Genomic DNA, 18,093 nt, shown 5'->3' with positions numbered 1-18,093 from the left:
ACACACTTGCATGTACTGTCCCTAACTCCTAATTCTGAAATTAGGAAAGTATTGAATGATCCAACCAAGGGTCGAGCCGGTTTAAGACCAATGGGAGTTGATCACATGCTCTTTTCCACTGAAATCCACAGAACTTTGAGGTGCCTCGCCTTGACTGGGTTGCATCCATTGTGAAGTACGGTTTTCTTTTTGCAATATCAAGCTACAGGTGATGCTCGCTTTGGTTACAGTTCATTTTCTGTAGTTTGTTTTCTGCTCCAGTTTGTTTTCTGTAAAAAGTTAGTAACTTGGTCCAGTTTTAATTCCAAGCTGGAACCTGGTGCATTTATTTGTGGTGCAAGGGTAAAGCTCATTTCATTGTTAGGCATCTTCAAAATTTCCAATCTTGATAGGAAAAAAAAAAAAAAGGATTTTTTCCCCTAATAAATAGAAACCTGAAAAATAAGTTGTGTTTTAAGTTCTTATCACTGACAGCCCAATCTTATGCATGTCTACTCAGAAGTAAATCCCTTTATGGTAAATGGGTCTTACTCCCAGGAAATTGTGGATAGGATTGGGCTCTGAGGGTGCAATCCTAACCCCTTATGTCAGTGCCTTCTAACACTGACATAAGGGCAATGAAGCTCCGAGGTAAGGAACAAACATTCCCTTACTTTGAAGAAGCCTCTGTGAGTGACACCCAACTGCAGGATGCAGCACACGTCCTATTGGTACTATGCCAGTGCTGGAAAGCACTGACATAAGAGGTTAGGATTGCTCCCTAAATTATCTTTTTGCATGTGTAGTATTCATCCATCAACTATTAATTATTCGAGCACTGTATAATTAATATAGTACCCCAAAAATCTTTTTAATGGTAAAAAAGTGAGAAACAGGATATTGGCTACAGCAGGCCATGCTGAGTCAAATCTAGGCTGTCTGCCAATAAAACCACCCGAAGGCTCTGTATAAGAGGGAGAAGAATCTCTGATCAAATTGAGGAAATGGGATTGATCTGCTTGTTGCTGTTTAATGTTTATTGACTGTTGGGGTTGCTGTAATCATATTTGAATCCTGAGGCAAACTTGAATAAACATGGGCTCCTCTTCAGAGACTGAACTCAGCCACGCAGGCAACAATGAGAATAATTTCTAGGAAGACAACTTAGTTTCCAGGCACAGATAAATTATTCTTCTGCCTACAGTGCTGTATAGAGCTGAATATCACGAAGGTACGCTTGTGTCTTGGACTAGGGCTTTTAGAAATCAGTCTCCAACACCCTACCTCCTCTGCTGTTAATGATCAGATCCCCTAGCAGACCAGAGAGATTAGGCTCTGTGAGTCAAGGCTGCAAACTGACTGCCCAATCCTATCCCCCATCATTAGTGACAATGCAGCCAAGCCAACAGGGCTCATGCGGTATCCAATCATGGTGGTGGGGAAGCATTACAAGGCTTGGAAGGGTAAAGAAAAATTTTTCCTGACCTCTCTGTAGGCCTCTTAGGAGCGCAGTCCTAACCCGTGCTGGAGCAGGCAAGCCAGGAGGCTTGCGCTGCATTCAATGTGGGTTACTGGCCAGCAGCGGCTCAGCCAGAGGCAAGGAGAAGCTCTCCCCCTTACCCCTGCATAAGGGCTGCTGGCCCCAATGGATCTGAGCCACCTCTGGAGGTGGCGCAAGTCCGAGGACAGCGGAGTGCTTGAAACCACTCCGTTCTTTTTTGCATGGTGGGAGGGGGCTGTTGGGAAAATGGCACAGAGGTAAGGAGTTAACTCCTCACTGTGGCCCTGATCAGGATTAGGACCTTGTGCAATAGCTATCTGGGTTAAAAAAAAACAAGCCTGCAGCTAGATGAGGATGCATTTTATATCACATCACATTTAACTCTCAGTTCCTGGAATCGCTGCAGGTTATGGTTTAGCATCTTGATCTCCAGAATTGAAGCCATTTCTTCACAACATGGAAATCATTAGCTCATTTGTTCCAGATAAGCTCAGTTTCAATATTTCTCCCTCTCTCTGAGAAGGGGGATTCTGTTTCATAAGATTGTTCCTTTTTACTATGATAGGCGAGGTCTGATCATAGCTTAATCAAGCAGATAGATGATGGGAAAACAGCATTCTGTTTAGTCCTACAGGTGTTCAAAGAAATTCCCATATCTTTTACAAAGGAACAGATTGGCTAGATTTTACTCTTGTTTTCCAGTTCAAAATGATAGACGTTAGGCCAGTGGTTCCCAAATCATTTTTGACTGGTGGTTCCCTTGGCTCTACTGGGCCATTGGCCGTGGCTCCCCATTAGGGCTACAATCCTATACTTTTTATAGGACGGCAGGTTTTTCTGAGGATTTCACAGCTCATCTGGCTGGGTTCCATGGCTCCCTGGGGAGCCACTGCTCACAGTTTGGGAACCACTGTGTTAGGCTATTCCATGCCATTCCCTATTCTGCACAATTGGCTTAATCATGAAGTACCTCAAGCATCCAACCTCCCATTTTAAAATTATTAATTTGCTTGTGAGCCTACAGAAATGACTCATAAAGCCCCCCAGGAAATGTGGAAAATATATTCACAAGTAAAAAAAAAAAAAAAAAAGGTTTTTGCCTTGGAGGTGGAAAAATCCTGCGTATCTCTCACTCAGTTCTCTGAAAGGTTTGCCTAGGATGTAAGTGGAAACCATAATGCACCACAGTGACAAAAGCATTGTTCAGTTCTTGATTCCATATGCAGTGATTTGTGAATACAATGCTATTTCCCAAGTGGAAGGAGCACTGTTACAATGACTTAATGGGCCGTCACACCTCAGCAATAAACATTTCCCTGCCGTTTTAATTGGGCCCAAGGACCAGGTCTTAATGGGATGGAAGGTCTTCCAAAAGTAAGTGGAAATCTTTTTAACTGCTTGTCTTGCTCAAATGTAGAGTGTCTTAGAGGCCTCTAAGTAAGGGCACTTGTGCCCTGCGGCACCTGCTGGGTTATATAACCAAACTTTAACAGGTTCCATATAAAGAACTGCATTGTTAAACTGCAGCAATTTATGGAGCAAATGAGTGTGTGTGAGAGAGAGAACCTGGGACTCCTTCATTTGATCTTATAGCAATTCCTGATAGTACTGCAAACCCTAGCCAAGAAGGAAGGAGAATATGTATTATTATACTTTTTAGCAGCTTTTTAACATTGTTCAATTTGAAAATGTAGTCTCTAGGATTTGAAAAAGCATGAACAAAGAATTACATATACTGTATAATAAGTTGGATGAAACACTGTATTTGAGTGGCTATGGTAGCAACTGATTCTGTTCATTGGTGTGCCTGCAGTTAAAGCTTCCCCCTCCCCCACCATATAGCACTGATGATAAAAGGAACACCGAGAAACACCAACTATTCTCAACATACCCACAGACCGCAAGAGTGGCTTCTGTGTGAAAGGCCATGAGCAGGACTTCCAAACAAATTTGGGACCTTGCATCTTTTCATTTAGAAACTATGCTGTAGCATATGAAGATATATGTTCATGGTTGTCGAAAGCAACAGATACTTCAACATTTTAGAAAAGTTTGGGATCGGAATGCGAATGAGTTAAACATGTCCACTGCCTCCTCTGTCACAAAGTTCTTTAAATAAGACCATAAGCGGTCTTATCACATATAAGGAAATTTTTTTTAATGATAATGGGGATTCAGATTCAGATAGCTCTTTCCTGAGGTCTTCCCTTATTTCTTCACACTATAGGCCCCAGAACACTTCTGCTGAATCTCCACCCAAAAGATGCCACCCAATGTTCTGTTCCGGACTCTTCACTCATACGCAGCTTCTAGGAAGTCTTCAAACTCTCTCCCCTACTTTCTTCAGTGATTATCAGGGATGTGCCAGAGCCATAGTGCCAGGACTTGAGTCGCGTTATGAGTCTCCACCCCCCTTGACTCAAGTTGCCCATGAGTCATAATGGTGGCCATCTCAACTTGTCCGGAGTCATTTTTTGTGTCATTTTGACTCAAGTCCGAGTCTTCTTGAAAAGTGAATCAAGTCTTTGAGGAGGCAAAAAGGTAGCAAGCAAGCACACATAAAAGCTAGTCTTGAGTCTATTCGAGTCTCTTCATTTTTAGGGTAAAACCCCTGAGTCGTGAGATTTCAGGGTTTAAAAAAATGCATGTAACTTGAGTCAGTATGAGTCACAAAAAACACATTAACATTATTAACATTATTAACAGTATTTATATACCGCTTTTCAACTAAAAGTTCACAAAGCGGTTTACAGAGAAAAATCAAATAACTAAATGGCTCCCTGTCCCAAAAAGGCTCACAATCTAAAAAGATGCAAAAAGAACACCAGCAGACAGCCACTAGAACAGACAGTGCTGGGGTGAGGTGGACCAGTTACTCTCCCCCTGCTAAAAAAAGGAGCACCCACTTGAAAAAGTGCCTCTTACCCAATTTGCAGGGGTTACAAAAAACACATGTTTTCGAGACTTGAGTGAGTCATTGGAGTCGTGGCCCATCCCTGTTGATTATCAACCACAAGTTCCTCTCTCAGTCTTCGGGACTTCTGTCTCTTCTTCCTGGCAATGCTGCCTCTAGAATCCCAGCAACAACAGCCAGCCAACACCAACAATCCCCTTGACTCCTGCTTCCCTTTTTATTTGGTCCCCCTCAGCCTCTGTGACAAATCATAAGACACCCAGCCCAATCCTATGGGTCTGCTGTGCTGCTGGAACATGTGTTCTGGCAGTGCAACATGCTCTCTGGTGGTCACAAAATACAATTTGCCATTCTGCACAACTAGGCCACAGCTACATGCCAGCAGCCCTGGCAGTGGTCAGAACGGTGTACGATGAACGGTGAGTGGGGGAGAGGGTGGAACAGGGAGGGCAGGAGTTTGCTTTACGGGGGTGGCGCTGACACGCAACCAATAGATAGGCTGCAGAATTTGGATGGGGAGAAAACATAGAAGGGCTTGTCTGGCTACATTCCAGAAACCCTAAGGTTCTCTTCAGTCATTTGCTGTCCCGTGAACAGTGAACACATGTGGGGATGGTTCAGAAGGCACTCACTACCCTTGCCCCGCACTAAAGATGTGCATGACAGCTCTGTCCCTGCTTTCCCCTCATTCATTGTTTGTCTGAGGAAAACACTCAACACAGGAAGATTTTTTTCCTCAAGATTGCCAATCTGCAGTGCTCCAGAGGTCCAGTCATGGGGTGGGGTGAACTTTTCCTACATTCAGTGCTTGCTGCTGAAGACAAATGATGAATGCAAGAAGAGTGTGGATGGAGCTAGCACACACAACCGTAGCAGGGGGACGGGCTAGGGCATGTGTCACCGGGGCACAGCAATCATGCTCATTTTGGAGGGACCATCTCACACATTTGCTCTTAATGGGAGAGCAAAGACGAAAGAGGTCTGAAATAATTCTATGACTTCACATGATTATGTGGCTGAGAGCGCAATCCTAACCAACTTTCCAGCAGCGAGGTAAGGGCAATGTAGCTCTGAAGTGAGGGAACAAACATTCCCTTAGTTTGAGGAGGCCTCCTTGACTCCCCCCCCCCCAACAGCAGGATGCAGCACACGTCCCATTGGCACAGCTATGCCAGTGCTGGAAAGTCAGTTAGGATTTGGGCCTGAATCATTTGGGCAGGAGGTCTGGCTCAGTTGGTTGAGCTGCTGCCTTGTATGCCTGAAGATCTGAGGCTGCCAGTTTGAGACAACCGGAAGTACCCGAGAACTAACGACACGCTGATAAACTGATGAGCGTCGGTGGCAGAGAGGAGTTGCCGTCAAGTGGAGCGTGGGAGGCGAAGGGCCAGAGAGAGGCCAGACCGGGAAGGAATCCAGCTGGAAGGAGGTGTTCTATGAAAGACTAGAACTATTCAATTGTAAAAATCCCTACAGGGGTTTAGAACGGCCTGCCTATGTAAACCGCCTTGGATTAAAGTCTGAGGAGAAATCTGACGACCAAAGAAAGGCGGTATATAAATACCTGTATAAATAAATAAATAAATAAATAAATAAATAAATAAATCATTATGTGGCTGAAAATAATTATGTGACCCTGTGTGTGACAATACAGGACCCCTGGCCTCCTCTGCCTCTCACTTGGCTAGGAGCTTGAGTTTGAGCTGAAGACTTGGAGGACCAAAAAAATAGACATTTGCCTCGAATTGCATTTCGCTCCCTGCTCCCTCTTTTGAGTAGGGAAGGTGCTTCCAAGGGCAGCTGTTGTAGGTTGCATCGGCAGCAAATTGCAAGGGGGCAGAGGATTTGGGGTGCTTTTCACTACAAGTTTGAACTTACAGCTCCCACTCTTAACAACTTCACTAGCTTAGTAGGTATAGAAAACCAAAGTTGGCTCCCCGATTGCATAAATTCAACAAATGCTAGAGATGCCGGGTTAATTTCATTCTTCATTCTAGCATAGCAATCCTCCCACTGGTGGTTTGCTGGTTTCTCCCTCTTGCTTGTGTCTTGCTTTTAGATTGTGAGACCCCCCTTGGGACAGGGAACCGTCGTTTCACTTTTTTTCTTTTTCTTTTGCAGCATAAACCGCTTTGAACACTTTTTATTGCTGTTGAAAAGCGATGTACAAATATTCTAATAAAAATAATAACATTGCAGAAAGAGTTAGACTATGTTTTGTATTTTAAAACAGCTATTTTAAAAGGAGGTAAGAGTCATTTTAACAAGAAATTCTGATCAAAAGCATTTTCTAAATGCAGTTGTCCAATTCTGAGCATGGCTACTCAGAAGTAGGTCCCATTGAGTTCAATGGTAGTGTCTTCCTGGTAACTGTATAATGCTTTTGCTATGCATTTTTTCCTTTGTGACAAAAAGCAAGGTTTTTGGTTTTGTTTTTTTTCCTAAAGAAGCTTTGTTTTTTTCCATGTAATTTTTCATTAGGAGTGCCATTTGAAAACTTTTTTTATTGAAGTATAACTGTTTGAAAGCCATTCTTCCATGGAAGCTTTGGGGCTTCCCCTCATTTGAAGTGATGCATCCCATTGGCCTTTCACATAGCCATTCAAATCTTAATTATCCAATAAAACCATCAAGTCTGCCATCTGGAAGGCTATGCGTTTTGGTAGACCAGCTGCTGCAGGCTCATTAGTTGCAAAGACATTTTTTTAAATCACAATCACTATCATTATAACTTGCTCTTTTTACTAGTCCCTCACAGAGCTTCCATATGGCTCCAGCATATGTTTGATGCTGTCCATGGTGTGGCCAGTTCCAACGTATAGATATATGGTGCCTACCATCATTTACCATAAATAAAGTTTGTGTCTGTGTATGCTCTTCAAGTGGAGTCTGAAATGCACTGACTGTGATGGTGGTGACATGAAAATGCAATCCAGTGTTTTACTGCATCTTTACAATTCTGTCTGTGGAAATCACAAAGGCTGCAGGATCATTCTCATGAGCTCTAGACAAGGTACCAGTTCATATGTTTGTTTCTTAACAGTGCATCATATGGAAGGGTCTCTATACTGATCTCCAAAGCCTCTACATGCAATGGCATTGCTAGGGGGGTGTGGGTCACACCAGGTGACACTCACGGGGTGGATGGCTGACAGCACTACTGGCCAAAAAATTTTAAATCTTGGTATTTTCGAATAATACCATCATGTTATGCATTTTGATGCATTTTTTCCATACAGAATTCAATGGAACAAACCTTGTTGATATATCTCTATATTTGATATCTTAATATCTCTAATACCTTAATATATCTATTAATACCTTAATGTGTCTATTCTATCAAAAGTTATAGCCAAAAAACCAGCAGGAAGTGGGGTGATGGAGCATCACCCTGCCCACCACCCAGGGCATTGTCCCGCCCACTGCATGGGAGGAAGTCCATCATGGGGGTGACACTGGTCTCCCACGCCAGGTGACCAAACCCTACTGACACCACTGTCTACAGGTAACCATGCCTCTTTTTCTCTGGCAAAGAAAAATAAAGCTCTCCTCTGGTATGAAGGTGAGTGAGGAATGCCAAAGCTGTCTATCCCCTAAGCACAGAATGAGAGGATGTTAGAAGGGGAGATCTGAAGTGATGGTTGCTTGTAGCTGCCTTGAAAATTGGCAGCTGCTTCAGCCACTGGGTGACTTATTTCTAGGCAGTCTTATTAAGAAGAGAATATATGAACTAGAATAATATAGAAATACAGTTGTTCTCTCAAAAGCTTACAGACAGAAGAAAATACCACCACTTCTGTTTTCCCTGGGCAATTCATCATGACCTTCAAATCTTGTCCAGATTTTTCAGAAGTACACATGTCAGGCATTTACAAAACATTGTCCGTGCTGTAGATATATGGCTTTTTGCTCCTGGCTGCTTTTCACTGTGCTCCTGTTATGGCTGCTGTATGCAATGTCCTTTTTGATGCTTGCTCAGGCAAGGTGGCATCTCAGGAATGGACCATCTAGTCACAACTATAGAGACTACAGCTTGAGCCTCATTATTTGCATGGGTTCCGTTCCAAGCACTCATGTGGATGGCAAAAAACGCACTATAGCAAACCAATTTAAAAAACAAAGTTTCTTTGTTTTGGTGATTTAAAAACAGCCTTGCTGACCTTTGTGATGTAAGATAAGAGTCATTAAGAAGACAATCCACCAATCGGTCCTCCTCCAAGCGCTTACAAAGGCGCTTCACTCAGTCCCTCCCTTCACCAATGCAAAGTGATCCCCAATTTCACGTGCTCAGGGGGAAGGGAGGGGTCGCTTGGAGAGAGAAGGATTGATGAATTGTCAGCCAGCTGCCCCCCTCTCTCTCATTAACGAGGCTATTGTTAAAGGACTGTTCAGTTTTTTAAACTGATTTTAAAGGGATGCATTTTTCCCCTTCTCCAGGGATCGGCACATTCCTTCTCATTTGCAGGGGCCATTCATGTTGAGTCAAATCAGTGTATAAAAAATCCATGTATAACAAGGCTGGACCTGTACATCTATTTATCCATGTCGTGGGAAAGGAAAACGGGCAATGGGAACCAGGTGAAACTGAGACAAAATTTAACAGAAACAGTGGAGTCTGCATAAGAAATTGCTAAAACTGCCCCTGTCCTTTTTGTCATCTGAAAAGATGGCGGAGGAGATGAGATGGGAAGGGACCTTACAAATCAGCACTAAAGCAGATGGTTATTATTACATACATGTGTTTCTTAATATTTGTAACACATTTTTGTAAGAAAATGTGCATTTAACAATAGAACGTGCACATTTGTTAATGTCTCGTGGCTCTCAGACATCTGAAGCTTATCGTATGTGTGGCTGTTACATTAAGCAAATTTGGCCACTCCTGCTATAGACATTGCTTCAGGCTAAAACTGTGGCTTTTAGGAAAAGCATTTGGTTAAAGGCAGAAATTCACAATCTGAGGGGTTCAAGGAAGTACAGAGCATTCTGTTTCCTGGAACAAACTGCTTGTGCTGTTTAACTGTTAAGAATGAGCCTCTTTAATTAACCATGGGGCTTTCAGTGGATGGCCATCCAGTGGCAAACCTACCTTTTTGGGCCCTGAAGCCTGAACTGTTATAGGGGCCTATGGAACCAACAACAAAGTTTGGGTAACCACTGTTATCTTCTTCAATAGGGTTGTTCCACAACAGATCACCACAATTTTTTTAAAAAAATTAACCACTACATCTCAGATATTTACTCAGATTGAATTGCTGTATTGGATTATCTCCCATTTCAAAGTCACTGGTGTGAATAAAAATATCCTACACCTTATAGTTTTCAAGTTATGAGAGGATGAAAATTAGAGAAATATTATACAGCATCTGTGCTACTGATTCTCAAACTCTGGGATTATTGAAATATAAACAACAAAAAATTAATCCATTTGAGTCATGTGACTATTGTACTATACCACCTGGCTTTTGTCTGTTCTTAAGACTTTTCTAAAATCAAGCATTTTGGTTCTTTAAGAACTACTTCTATGGCTAATTCTATATAACTATTGTGACCCTTTTACTTTGGGTATATACCTTGGTTTGGCATCAAAGGTTACTTGGTCTCAATATGTATACCTTTGCTCTTACAGCATGAAAGTATGAAATCTAAAAGTTACAGTGTCTCTCTAGTGCATTCTGGCATTAAGTGTATTTTCTGCCAAGGTCGTGAGGCCCATTTCTCCTGCTGGTACTTGCTTATCTAAGTTACATTCCAGACTTTGAGGTCTAACTGCTTCAGCAAAACTTCTGCGAAACTAACAATTTTGCTTCAAACTGTTTTTCACCATTCTCTGTGTTTCCATGCTTTAGCAATGTGGCTTTTAAGATTTTTGCACAAACGGTATGCTACCCAGGTTGCTGTCACCCTGGTTATTCTGTCTCCTTCTGTCAAATAACACAGCCTTTGAGGCCCCAAAGTCAGTCAGACTAACCTTATTGCTTTTAAAATCAAGCAGCTCTTTACCATTGTGTGTATGCTATAGTATTACTGGGCTATCCAGTGACTCTAGGGTCAAAGGTCACCATGCCTCACTTTTGCTGAGAGTTAATGCCAAGAAAACAGAAAGCTCCTTTAAAGCAGCAACGTGCAGTGTAGGAGTGGAAAGTGAGGCAGAAGTGCTCTACTGGAATTATTATTATTATTATTAAGAAAGCTGTTTCTGGGATCACTGACAAAAACAGCCAACACCATCCTTCTTTTTTCTTCTAGTGCCTCCAGGGCTATGCCTTTGAGAACCACTGCTCTAGATGGATTGCTGGATCCCCTGAATCAAACTTTTTTTCTTTGTAATGTCTCATAGGAAGCATGGTGCATGTTAGCAGGAAAGCTTAGCCCTCTTTGCACTTTCAGGAAGCCCCTCAAAATTTATAATAGGGGACACCCCCTGCCAAGGGGATTACTTCACTTTCCTAACTTCCTAACTTCACCTTCTCCTACTTTAAAGAAAATCCTCTTGGAGACCCAGCAGTGGTGGGCCTAGGGGGGTAGAGGGGCAATATCCCCAGGCACCATCCCTGTGGGTATTGTAGGGGTGGCACCACCACACTAGGGCCTCCACCTGCCACGCTACCTTTGCCTGCCCTCTGAAGTCATTCCAGGGACACACGAAGCCCTGCGAGGCATTCAGGACCACTCCAAAAGCCTTCTGAGACTTTTGACACAGTCTTAAGCAGTACTTCCAAGAAAATGGAGAAGAGGTCAGGCCACAACAGCCTCCAGTCAGGAACTCCAAAGCTCCACTCATGCCCACAGCAAGCTCAATGTTGAGATCAGGCTCAGTGAAAGCAGCTCTGCAGCTCCAAAGCAGGGCCTGTGAGTGTTATCTCTGACCCTAGGGGAGAGAGCCTGGACTCAACAAAACCTTCAACAAAACCCCTCAATCCAGCACCAATACCAGGAGCCCAATTGGTCCACCGTGCCCTGAGGAGGGCTCTTGTTCCTGGGAAAACAAAGTGAAGCAATTCCTGTTAAGATGTAAGATGGGCTCTGTGATGTGACAGACACCTGGCCATACAGATGAATGTAAAACTACTGACGACGTTAAACTGCCTTTGAGCATCTGCTAGCTGGTCTGGATCCTTATCCTGGTGACAAGAGGGACCTCAGGAGGCCTAGCCATATTTCAAAGATCTTTGTTAGACACTGCGCACCCCCCTGACTCAGGGGCAACCAGGTTCGTGGAATCACAATTCTCCAACTAATTCACTTACTTCTTTTGGTCTCTTACTGCACTTCTTTGTTTATTTCAACAGCATCTGTTTGGGACGAGATTGAAAGAAAGAGGGAGCAGTTTCAGTCTTCACAGCAAAGAGCCCACACAGGGGAGAGGCCATTTACATGTAAGGAGTGCAGAAAGACCTTCATTCGGAGTTATGATCTTAAGAACCATCACAGAACCCACACAAGGGAGAAACCCTATAAGTGCCAAGAGTGTGGAATGACCTTCTGTTGGAGTGTCTGCCTTATAAGCCATCACAGAATCCACACTGGGGATAAGCCCTTTAAGTGCCCGGAGTGTCAAAAGAGTTTCAGTTGGAGTAGTGTGCTTAAGATGCACCAGAGAACCCACACAGGGGAGAAACCGTATAAGTGCCAGGAGTGTGGAAATGCCTTCAGTGGCAGTGGGAAACATAATCCATCATAGAACCCACGCAGGGGAAAAACTCTATCAGTGCCAGGAGTGTGGAAAGGCCTTCAATCAACATGGTCATCTTATAATCCATCACAGAACTCACACAGGGGAGAAACCGTATAAGTGCCAGTAGTGTGGAAATGCCTTCAGTGGCAGTGGGAAACATAATCCATCATAGAACCCATGCAGGGGAAAAACTCTATCAGTGCCAGGAGTGCGGAAAGGCCTTCAGTCAGAGTAGTGCAGTTAAACACCACCAGAGAATCCACACAATGCCAGAAGTGTGGAATGACCTTCAGTTAGAGCAGATGTCTTAATAGCCACCAGAGAACCCACTCAGAAGAGAAACCCTGTACAGTTTGCAAGTGTTTAAATTGGTTTTGTGGTCAGTCTGGCAACAAAAGTTAAATCCCTTGTTTGCAAATAATTGATTGCAATGTTCTTTTAAAATGTAAATAAAATACTTTGCTTGTTTTGGTTTTTCAAAATTAAAATTTGACAAATTATTATTATTATTATTATTATTATTATTATTATTATTATTATTATTATTATTACCTAGATTCAATGGACTTGGCTTTGCCCAAGTTGTCTAAGTTGGGTGCTAGTACCAATCAATATGTTAAAGTGACCACTCAACTTAACAGTCCTTGATTACACAGACTTCAGAAATGGATGCTTTCTGCATAATTTTCATCCATTGAAAATTAGTTGTATACCTTTTTGCAGATGCATATTTCTATTGATTTTGGTGTATTTGAATTTAATGTACTTTCAGCATTAATATAACCCCTTCCTTTTATTCTTTTATCTTTTTATCCTAAATTGAAGGTTCACTTTACTATCAACTTGCTTTTCCATCCTTATTAGGAAAAGTTACATCCTAATATTTCCTTAATAATTGATTTTCACAATCACAATAAACTAAACTCTGTAGGAAGCAGTGGCACCGCTAGTGAGGTGTGACACACACAGGAGGGTGACACCACTACTGGCCAAAATTTTTAAAAGCTTGGTATTTTCAAAAAATATCATGTTATATATCATTCAGTGCGTAATTTCATGCCGAACGCATTGAAACAAACTACGTTGAAATATCTCTATTGTTATAGCCAAAACGCCAGTAAGGGCAAGGCGATGGTGCATCAACGACGCCCAAAGCCTGGGGCATTGTCCCACCCAGTGCATGGGAGGAGGTTCATCATGGGAGTGACCTGCACCTCCATGGCCTCCTGCACCTGGTGATACAAACCCTAGTGATGCGACATGTAGGAAGTGATGCAACGTGAGTCATTTGACCCTTTCCTAAACTGTTACACACACAATACCCCCACCCAGACCAGATTGTACCAGTCCTGTTAATGCGTGGGAACTGAATGACTAGACTTATTCTAATCAGTGGATCTTTAATGACACAGGAGAGTGCCACACACATAGCAGTGGAAAAGTAGATTGTGCTCACTGAGGCATGAAGTGCATGAAGCATACCCCTCACTCAAGAATGCAGCAGAATTTCTAGTGATGTAAAAGATTTTTCATGAATTTTGTTTCATGAGAGATCCAACTGCTCTTCCGCTGCCTATAACTCTGCACATGGATAGACAATGGCAGTCAACTGGCATGACATTTCTGGGAAGGCAAGTTGCTTTCAGACTTGCATGTTGTTTATTTATCATTGATTTTAATGGAGCCATCTCTGCTGAAGCCAATGGAAGTTGAAGAACTTGAATGTTTGAAAACATCAGATGGGGCAACAGCCACACACCACTGAAGATCTTTGGGGAATAAGGGCATTTTTGGTACTTTGACATTTTCCTGCACTCTTCATTACAAATTTTCGTATGTGCACTAAAACCAGAAGTGCCTTCTGTTTGCCACTAGAATGCCTTTTGCGGACTGGGAAGGCTGCGTGCTGCCTCCCCAGGTCTCAGAACACTTCCCAGACATGACCAGAAGGGAGGACAGCCCAATCCTATTCTTCCCTAGCAACCAGGGCTGTAGTGGCTTCGAAACGGTGACCGCTGCCTGCAATGGGGTGGGGAAGCAGTGCTTGGTCTCCCTGGGGTAAGGGAACAAATGTTTCCACTCAGTTCTGTCCTCTCCCGCCCCAAAATGACCTGCCACTGGCTGGCGGCACTACTTAACACGCTGGGGGACTTCAGCAGTCTTCCCCCAGTGCCACGGTCCTGCGCTGATTGTCTCTAGGCCCAGTGCCAGTGGTGCGTCTATACCGTGGGCACAAAAGTGCCTTATGGTACTTTGTGACAGTTGGGCCAGTGTCGCAGCAGCTCATAGGAATGGCCCTAATCACAGAATTTGGTGTCCCCAGGGTATGTGGGAATGGATTCCCCATGAATACCGAGGACCCGTTACACATGCATCTGAACTTCATGTACTTACTCTTCACACCTAGCATGCCAAAGAGCTTAATCGAACTGGTTTTATACTGTAAATGCAGCCACTGTGAGAAGTGTTTTTCATTCCTGAGCTGAGGTTCTACTATATTTTTATATATCAGCAAGAGAAAACTATTTCCGTGGGAACTTTTTTCACACTTTTTCAGCTTTGTCATTCTGCAAATCCAAGTCTCTTGAAAGAATTTAATGTCTGTACTGAAGTCATTGAAACAGCTGATTCAAAACACTTAAAATGATAAATGAAAAACATGAATGCAACACAAGCTCATTTAAAAAAAAAAAGTTTATTCAAAACAGAATGGGGGGAAATTCCACCGCAAACGTCACTTGAGACTAGTCAAATCACAGAAATTAGATGTGTTGATTTTTTAAAAAAAATGTGACTTGCATTAAATATTAAATGTTCTGTGCATCCAAATTAAACTAGGCATAGGACTAACAAGAGCATCTTCTAAATTATTTATGACTGTCACAGCAAATTCATATATTACAGAAAATACAGGCATATCACAGTGCAGAAGGAAGGAAACTAGTTTTGTATGTAGCAGTAAATATACTTCTGATTCATGTTTTGGTGACAGAAGTTCATTGAATTTAGGACTAGATATTTTTAATTTTTTTTTTTCTGATCTACCTTTAGCATCAGCAGATGGATCCCTCTGGTGTATTTTTCTTACTGTTCCCTCCTGTCCTGCTTTCAATTATAAAATCAATTATTTAAAAGAAAGTCAGGAGTTGGTGACATTCCTTCTTTCCTTTACATTCTTGTTCCTCTCTGGCAGCTTCCACCCTCAAATCTCTCCTCAAGGTCATTCTCTGCTACATATTCATGGAGGTTAGTCCCACTAGATATAATACAAAAGCAAGAAAGTTAATATTGCAAAATGCTTCTGTGGTTAAAGGAATCTTCCTTTTTATCAGTGTGGGTTGCTTTTTTGAAAGCAAGAAATAAGTCCCATATTATTGCTATGGAATGCAGCCATTCTTGCATTAAAGCAAAGGGCTTCCTTTTCCGGGCCCAGTCCTGTCTGAAAATGGCTGCAAGGATTGGTGAGTTCTGACTGGGGGGTTGGAGTTTGAGCAGCACTTTTGCTGCTAAAGCAGTGTTTCTCAAACTGTGGGTGGGGACCCACTAGCCAATTTCACCACTAGCCAATTTCAGGTGCATCCTCATTCGTTTCAATGCGTATTTTATTATTTTTAATAAACTAGACTTTAATAAACTAGACTTAATGCTACCATGGTATGTGACTGCATTTGAGGAAATGTTTCAGATCTGTGCTTTTAACAGGCTACTGTGCATATACAGGTCCAGCCTTGTTATACATGGATTTTTTATACACGGATTTGACAACACAAATGGGCCCTGCAAATGAGAAGGAATGTGCTGATCCCTGGAGAAGGGGAAAATGCACCCCTTTAAAATCAGTTTAAAAAACTGAACAGTCCTTTAACAACAGCCTCCTTAATGAGAGAGAGGGGGGGCAGCTAGCTGACCACCAATCCTTCTCTCTCCAGGTGACCCCTCCCTTCCACCTGAGCACTGAAAGAAAGGTGATCATTTTGCATTGGTGAAGGGAGGGGCTGAGTGAAGGGCCTTTCTAAGCTCTTTGAGGACAACTGATTGATGGATTGTTTTCTTAATGACTCTTATCTTAGAGTCAAAAGGTCAGCAAGGCTGTTTTTAAATCACTAGAACAAAGAAACTTTGTTTTTTAAATTCATTTGCTATAGTGCGTTTTGTGCCATCCACTGTGAGTGCTTGGAAGGGAACCCATGAAAATAATTAGTCTCAACCTGTACTTGTAACGCTGATGGTCAATGGGGCCTACTCCTGGGTAAGTGTGAATAGGATTGCAGCCTTTGGGCTGTTTGGGAATTTTTTTATTATTATTATTATTTTAAAACAGATCAGTAGCTGCTTGGGAGCATTAGGAGGCTTCTTCATAATTTTAAATAATTTTTTTAAACTCATATTTATTGCAAACTTTTAATTTACTTACAGTCCAATCCAGTGCTTCCCAGCACCCCAAAGTGGCTACTGCTGTAACCAGCGGGCAGTAGGAAGCAGCCAGAGGTCTCCTTGGGGGAAGCCCCAAGTTCCACCATAGGGCTTCTCAAGTCTGGTAAGAAGCCCCTGTTTTGCTGGTGAAGACTTGAGAGACTCTGTGTCAGCCTTCTGGCCCAACATGGAGTTCAGGATCCGGCCTGACTGGCATGGGCCCAGCGCCAGCGCTCCTTACTCACCGGGTGCACACATTACGGCACACTTATGGCATACTCACTAGCACTCAGTGCTAGTACTGGCTGAGTTTAGGATTGGGCCTTTATTTACTTGATTTTATTTAATTTGATTTTGTTGTATGGGGGATGTTAAAAATTTTTCTGCTTGATGTTGTCACTTCTGACCATGACATCACTTCTAGGTTAATGACATCTGATGGGTCTCAACAAATTGTCGTTTTAAAAAGTGGGTCCAAGTGCTAAAACGTTTGAGAACCACCGTGCTAGAGAATCCAGCTCATCAGTTCAAGCTTTGGAGTTTTTGTGACTGAGCCCACTCATCCTTTGAATGGTCTGAGATTAGCTGGCTGCCCTTTTGGGGACTAGGTAGGAATTTTTGGCTTCTTTCCTGATTGGCAGTTGAAGGGAAATGTTTTTACCTACCCCAGACTATGGTACTGAGATCTGGTGTTTGTTTCTCCAGTTTGACTACTTCTGAAAGGTACAGGGAATTTGGGGGGAGGGGCATTCCAGTTCAGCCCTGTCCAGGGAAAGATTTGCTTTTCTTTAGTGCTGCTCTTTGCAAAATTTTGGTTTTCATCATACAGGTATAACCTAATTATCCACGGATTTTTTACCTGCCATATTATTTCAACATGATGAGAAGGGCCCTTTAATTTAAAGGAAAAATGTTTAACAATAACCTTGTTAAGGCAAGAGAGGGCAGCTGCCTGACAATTCATCAGTCATTCTTTCTCCAGGCACTTATAACAGCTTCACTCCAAAGCAAGCAACCCCTCCCTTCCCCCTGAGCATATGAAAGAAAGATAATCACTTTGCTCTGGGTGAAGGGAGGGGTCGCCTGGAGGGAGACTGATGGATGGATTGTCTGCCTGATTATTCTGTCTTACATCACAAAGGTCAGCAAGGTTGTTTTTAAATTGCCTAGGAAAGGGACATTGCTTTTAAAATGGATTTGCTTTAATGTGATTTTTGCCATCCACTGAGTTCTGGGAATGGAACCCTCGCAAATAATGAGACACACAGCCCAATCCTATCCACACTTTCTTGGGGGTAAGCCCCATTGACTCTAATGGGACTTACTTCTGAGTAGACATGCATAGGATTGGGCTGACAATCTGTGCTTTCCTTTGTTGTTGTGAGCTTTCTCTGGGGATTTCAGCATTTCTAAATTTTAAAATGCAAGAGGAATGCAAAACAAAATTTGAATTTTAAGAAACAGAATGAAATACATGATGGCAAAGAAGTGCTGTTCTGGTACAGCCATAGAGTCTTTTTTTTTTTGGGGGGGGGGGGTTAGTCATTCTACCCCTACTATTTAAGTGGAACCATCCAGAAGAAAATATTCCTTCATTCACCTGCCCAACTT

At 42.6% G+C, this 18,093-nt stretch overlaps 1 pseudogene; it reads left to right on the top strand.

Annotated features, from left to right (window-relative positions):
- Nucleotides 1-18,093, top strand: part of LOC136638566 (zinc finger protein 721-like) — a 1,054,179-nt pseudogene that overhangs the window by 453,007 nt on the left and 583,079 nt on the right.

This window comes from Tiliqua scincoides, chromosome 2 (genome assembly GCF_035046505.1).
Source record: "Tiliqua scincoides isolate rTilSci1 chromosome 2, rTilSci1.hap2, whole genome shotgun sequence".
Classification (NCBI taxonomy): Eukaryota; Metazoa; Chordata; class Lepidosauria; order Squamata; family Scincidae; genus Tiliqua; species Tiliqua scincoides.
Note: the sequence above shows the minus strand (reverse complement) of the source record. Positions and strands in the feature narration are given on the sequence as shown.